This window comes from Asparagus officinalis, chromosome 1, assembly GCF_001876935.1.
Source record: "Asparagus officinalis chromosome 1, Aspof.V1, whole genome shotgun sequence".
NCBI lineage: Eukaryota > Viridiplantae > Streptophyta > Magnoliopsida > Asparagales > Asparagaceae > Asparagus > Asparagus officinalis.
The window spans coordinates 67,180,910-67,187,808 of record NC_033794.1 but is presented as its reverse complement, the minus strand read 5'-3'; the positions used below and the strand labels follow the sequence as shown (position 1 = coordinate 67,187,808).

The 6,899-nt window shown below is 36.0% G+C and overlaps 1 long non-coding RNA gene across 3 annotated transcripts; it reads left to right on the top strand.

The window, feature by feature from the left end:
• LOC109825538 lies at nt 498–6,262 on the top strand. 3 transcript variants are annotated; one of them, XR_002243015.1, is made up of 5 exons: nt 498–619; nt 701–817; nt 4,426–4,518; nt 5,035–5,104; nt 5,969–6,262. It is a non-coding gene; the product is annotated as an uncharacterized LOC109825538 (long non-coding RNA). The 3 variants fall into 3 exon arrangements; XR_002243021.1 differs by lacking the exon at nt 4,426–4,518; XR_002243016.1 differs by lacking the exons at nt 4,426–4,518; nt 5,035–5,104; nt 5,969–6,262 and adding an exon at nt 2,245–2,449 and having other exon boundaries at nt 701–2,103.

The following is a 6,899-nucleotide window of genomic DNA, read 5'->3' as shown; positions in this document are numbered from 1 at the left end:
ACATGTAACTACATTGGCTTTTTTTACTATATCTATAAAATATCTCCACAATATCTTCTAATTACGCATTATATAGTATGTCAGCTTCAATTGAATTTTGATCTTTTGTCACTACCACATAATTGACCTATTGCAGCGGTTAAGTTGCAACGGTTTTAACTGTTGCGTTAGATATCTATCGTAACAGTTTGCAATGCCTAATACAACAATTTATAAAAAAACGTTGCCATAGGTCTAATAATTATTCCTGAGCTTAATAATTGTTCCTGGGCTTAATAAATGTTTTTAAAGCCCATGTCCCTAACCGTTTAAACAAAATCTCTCTCTCTCCCTCTCAAATCCTCACGGAAATCCCTAAGCCAAAAATTTCCGCTCCCTACAATCGCCGTGGCGTCGTCGACCCTAAGCCAAAAATTTCCGCTCCCTACAATCGCCGTGGCGTCGTCGATCTCATCACTGAACTCGTCGCCGTTTCATCTTGGATCTCATCTCCAATCACTCGTCGCCGTTTCATCTTGGATCTCATCTCCAATCTCCTCTCCGATATTATCTTCAAGGTCGAGCTACCCTCGTTGGTTCGATCTTTCGTACTGGAGATCGAAAGACCCCTCGATTTCAGGTTTTTTTTCTTTTGATGCCTTCGTTTTCTCTAATTGCAGTTGTTTTAGCACGGAATTGTTCGATTCCTCTCTTGATTTAGGTCTTATGCGGGGACTGGAAACCCTAGCAGTCGTTTTGTTTTTGGGCCGAGAAGTCTGCAAAACCCTATCTCAGTTCAACTGGTTGCTTAGAGATTATCTAAAGGCTCAATGCTGAGGTTTTGTAGCTCTTCTTCTGAAGTTTAATTACCTCGCAAATTTCCCATTCTCTCTTCGCCCCTAAATATTCATTTTGTGATTTTGAGCCCCAAAGCTCTTTCAGTTGATGTTTTAAACAAGATATTCACAATGCTTGTGTTTGTCTAATTCAGGTGTTGCTTTAGTTATGAAAATTTTAGCTTTGTACCTTAATTGGCATGTTATAGCTTTTATATCGATCTGATGACTGATTTAATGTTGATGTTATACGCCATAGCAGCAGCACAATTATAGCTTCTTCACGTTTGATATTTTCAACTTTACACATAAGTCTCTCTATTCATTCCATAACTTACCTATTTGATGTATTCCACCGCCTCAAACAAGTCTCTGGTTTTCGTTACTGCTATTATCTATTGTTAGGTTAGCGGTTTATTTATTTATTTAATACTTACGTGCATTTAATATTATTTGGATGTCCAAAGGAAAATATAGCTCGATAAATGTAGCATCTCTCTATTAGGTCCTATCAGAATAAATCAATCCTTCATTTATATTCTAAATACTAGATTATTAGTGTTTATTTAATAGAGGTATTACATTCTCACCCCCTTAAATAAATTTTGACCTCAAAATTTACATACCTTGCACTTCAAACAGATGGGGATATCTTTCTTTCATTTCCTCTTCACGTTCCCAAGTCGCTTCTTCATGAGAATGGTGCTCCCAAAAAACCTTTACTAGGGAGACAACCTTGAAATGTAGTATCTTTTCCTTTCGATCCAAAATTTGAACTAGTTCAATATATGTCAGATCTTCCCCAAATTCAAGTGGTTCATATTATAGGATATGTGATGGAAATGAGAGACAATATGTGTATTATGTAGTGCAAGGTTACAGCAAGAGTATTGTGTTTTAAAAAAATCAGATTCAGATCATTCTATACTATATGTTAAGGAAAGCCTCATTCTTGGTCTTTGTGAGCCACATTTTTAGAATTTCATAAATGCCTTCACACTTGAAAATTTGAACTGCAGATGATCTTACACTTGAATAAATCAGCTAAAATGTCCTCAACTTGCAAAATCAAAGGTAGCGATCTCTCATTTGAAACAAATCGTAGAAATGCCCTAAGACTTAAACAATTATAAAGAACTCAACAAAAATGCTTTAAAACCATCTATTTTCTTGACAATTCAACTACAACAATTCTCCAAGTTTGGCGTCATCCACGCATCACGTGTACCGGAGTACTAGTCCTTAAATCAAAAGCAGGGAATGAAGTATCAACTTTGACAGCTCAGAGGTACAAATTGCAACCTAAGTACTTTTATTCTAATTTATACCTAAGTAATTAGGCACATTGCCTAAACAATCTAGTATAATTAGGCAGATCTAATACTTGATTAAATTCCTAATACTGCGTGTATCATCTTTTATTTCTTAGGTCAAATTTTACAGTCAGGAATGAATACAGAGGTCCTCATTTTTCATGATGGCTTATGATGATGCTGAGGTCAATTAAGTAACCTGCCCTGCTTTAAGGCCATCTGCAACCCCTGACGATGCTATCTTTAGCTTGTGGGACAAAAATGGGGTTATTTTTCTCACTTCCTTCTCATTTTTAAATCACTGAAGTTAATTGGATACAGCTTCATGATATATGTTTACATCTTACAATTTTTTACTGCTGTTTCCTGTTCCGCGCGCACCTATGTTGCTGTAAAAGACACATTAATCTTACAAAAGAAATCAAATTCCAATTTGACTGTTATATGTTGTTTTAAGCATATATGCAACTGTGAAGAGTAAGAATTATGGCATTCTTAGTGACTGAACTCTTGAGTTTCCGAGATTTTTGGTAACTGGCCTTTGGATTGCTTTCTCTAGTTCAGGCTTGAGTCAAAAGTGGACTCACTGATTCTGAAGTTAAATGTGAGTTTCTCAGTTAACTTTTTATTTACTTTTTGAATACGTAGTCTCCTATTATCCACCTTTAGCTGAGTTTATCATATTCAAGGCTTTGGGCTTTCAGCTCATGATCATCGATCTCCACAAAGTATAGCCCCTGACCATATAAAAGCATGGGCATGCCTATTTTTAAATCAACACCATCATCAGCTTTAACTTTGTGTTGTGTGTTGATGCAAGGAATCAATGCCCATCCACTCCCAGGATGTCATTTTTCGGCCATAATGCGTCGAAAGCTCATCTAAACCATTATTTTCTTTTGAATATGCTTAACCATGGGTAAAATATGCAGGAACATAGGGAAAAAGAATTTAGGAAACAAGCTGGTATGAGCTGGTGTTATAAGAGAAGGAAGATAACAACGTAAGAAGACAATATTTCTTTGAAAAAAATAGTCCTACCGAAAAGAGACAGGTGCATAAATATTGAATTTCAATAGAGAACTTTAACTAAGGAATTTCCTAACCATGGTCTTTAGGATGCTGAAAAAGCTCAAGCTTGATAGAATGAGTGTCCACATATATAACAGAGACATCCAGTAGCTGATCTCGAATCTGCCCAAGTCTTCCCTTCAATAAATTGTTGTAGTAGACAACTGCATCATTATATGAAATCATGCATCCGTATATATCCAAGTCTGATGCATCGTGAGGGAGTTCTGTCAGAAATGCTGGGAAGCAACCGATGGGTGCAAGGTTCGCCACCAAGAATGTCCGTCCACCAAGTTTTCCCTCAGCTATGTATCACAGGCGCACTCTATCTGGCAATTGAACTTATATAAATGATGCTGAAACAATTTTTCATTCCTATTAAATATATTGTTGCATTGTAATCTTCATATGTATATCTTTAGGCGAGAAGCATAGATGGATATGCAATCCATGACATCTATTTCCTCAGCTATTTATTTTAACCAGGAATTGACACTGTGACACAATTGCGAATAACTCTGTGCGCTAGTACTTTTTTCATACTGTGATGCATTTTACTTGGATCTTACATGAATCGTTATTGTCCTTTACCGTGCATGCACCCTTGTATTCATACTGTGACACAATCGTTATTGTCTTTTGAACATACTATCCCTGTAGGTTCATATTAGTAATTTTAGTTATCATCATCAAGACCTATATTTAAATTATAAGGCTAAATACTTAGTATTCTTTCTTTCTTTTTACACAAGGACAGGGGAATGACATGCTGCATCTCAATTATTAGCTGCTAATCTTTATTATAATTCCATTGCAATTATACTAATGAGTTTACTGGTAAAGTTAATTAAGTACAGTACTGTTGGTTTGGCAAATGTGCTCGAGCCTCTAAATTTAGAAATTAATCCAGATCATCGTTGCCCTGATGCATTTAACTAGGACAAGTTTAGCATCAGTAAAAGAATTCTCTAATCTAGCTATAATACTGTTAGTTGCAATGTGCACTGTTAATGGACGATTGTGAAGCTAGTGAGCTTGCACGTGCGTGTATTTGTTTTACATGCTAATATTTCCAAAGTTCAGACACTGGGTGGACTGGTTATGATGTACATAAAAGTGATCTGGCGTTTATATTGGGGTGTTATTAATACTTGTTGAGTTTTTTGTTTGAGAGGTGTTATTAATACTTGTTGAATTTACTTATTAGAAGTTCTATGATTATGTAGAAAGCAAGTGAAAAGAATAGGGAAATTCGAAACAGTCAAACGCTCTTGCACACAGCAGGTTCAAAAAGTTTCGCAAGAATTCGCAGAGATATGGTAATCATGATGTTTATCTATGATTTACAATATCTTTTTTCCCCAATTTTAATATTTTAAGCTGTACATGTTATCAAATAAAAATGGCAGATGGCCATCAGGCCATCACCAATTGACCATGCTATTAATCACTATTTCATTTTCTCCTTTTAACTCATTTATGCTTCTAGCTAGTAGAAGCTAAGTTTCATATTTTTTTTATCTGCTTACTCTTTTTCCCCTGTTCATCTGATGTTGTACTTTCCTTTTCTTTTGTTTCTTTCTTTTTCTCATGACTCGGACGTTTTATTTTGATTTTCAATTGGTGAGCCTCCTTTCTGGAACCAACACATTCTGACGCTCTGAAGACTCATCAACTTAAGAACTTCCTAGTATAAATTGCTGCTAAGATAACTTCTTTTGTATCTATGCGACTTTATTATATTTCTCAGATTTCAGTACTCTTGCAGGAGGAATCGGTATGCTTTATGTCTTATGCGACTTTATTATATTTCTCAGATTTCAGTACTCTTGCAGGAGGAATCGGTATGCTTTATGTCTTGAGGCAACTTTATGAGTGCAATATCTATTGAAATCTGAGCTCAAGGTGAACAAATATTCTTCCTCTAGTAGAACTGCTAGATCCTTTTCCTCTAAATTTCTAAAAGGCTAACAGACCAGTTTTGAATATTACTCCAGTTTATGCATATCCTCCGTAGAAAAAGTAGTGCAACTTAAAAGGTAATCGCGCTGCATGGAAATTAGTAACAACTTCAGGGAATAGAGTTCCTGCTAGTATATCATATAAGATAGAAGCAGTCTTGACTGAGAGCTACTACTTGCCCTGCTTACTTTGCTATGTAGATCGCTTTCAGGAACCTGTATTGTCTAGCAAGTTGAACTAGATTCTCTTTTAGCTGCAGATAACATTCAGCTTCTCCATGGTTACACTAGCACTCATGAACCACGATGTGTTTGCTTGCCTTCATTGTCATAGAAACGAAATTTCATTTATCTGTTTATTTTGTGATTAAGAACTAGTATTAGTATTTGTTTGACCGATGTAATCATTTAGCGATGGCAGATCCTGAAGAACATACTATGACAAATAAGAAAATAGCAAAGGAGTAGTAAGAAACTCGAATTTGTTAGTTCAGTTGAGCTAATTATCCCAGGTACGAGGAAAGTATTTCTTCGATTGAAACAATCGGAACGAAATCATGTTTAAGTGACTTAAAAAAGACCCCCTTCGCTCATTCCCTGTTGGGATTATGGATAAGGGTGACGAATATGGCTGTGATTAGATGCTCTTGATAACTTTAGCCTTTTTTGTTAAAATGGTTGGATTTGGTTGTGGCAACAAACAAGCATGATGTACATTGTTCTCTTAACTTCCTTTTCAAACATCTTTTTTCCCCAATTTTATTATCATCATTGCAAAAATTATGCTGATTCATGGAAATTTACACAGGTACAGAAATGATGAAAGCCAAGATTGAGATTGATACTGACAGGTTCCTAGTGAGTATTTGACATTGAGGAACAAGTTTTTGGAAACAAATAGAGAATATAGTCTTTGACCGAGAAGTTTCATGTTTTGTAATCAAATGTTGATGTACATTGTTTGAATGTTAGTTCGGTACGATATTTTCTGAGTTGAAATGTTGGTAGTGTGGATTTAATACTTTGTAGTTTTTATACTATACTGATGTATGTTGGCACTTATCATTATGGTTGATTATGCTCAACATAATCACTTTTATATTGTGTATTAAAATTTGACTTGGCCATGTTCTTAAAAAGATTGTCCAGGTAATTGAATACTATAATTATTTTGACGTAGGAAACCAAGAACAGCTTCGATTGAGCAGTTGCAATAGCTCGATTAAAACCGTTGCGATAGCTCGATCAAAACCGCTGCGATAGCTCGATCCAAACTGTTGCGATAGCTCAATCCAAACTGTTGCGTTAGGTCTTTTAAAACTGTTGCAATAGCTCCAACTGTCGTCATAGCTCCAACTGTCGTCGTAGCTTTATCAAAACCATACTTATAGCCTACTAAAACCGTTACGTTAGGTCTTTTAAAACTGTTACAATAGCTCCAACTGTCGCCGTAGCTCTATTAAAACAATAGCTTTAGCCTACTAAAACCGTTGCGTTAGGTCTTTTAAAACTGTTGTAATAGCTAAAAACCGCTTGAAAACCGTCGCAATAGCTCAATCAAAACCGCTGCAATAACTTAAAAACCGTCGCAATAGCTCAATCAAAACCGTTGCAATGGCTTAAAAACCGCTTGTCTTTTAAAACCGTTGCGTTAGATGCGGGGGCAACGGTTCAAAAAACCGTCGCAATAGAGTTCAAAACCGTTACGGTAGAGGTAGGGCAACGGCAGCATATGAGGC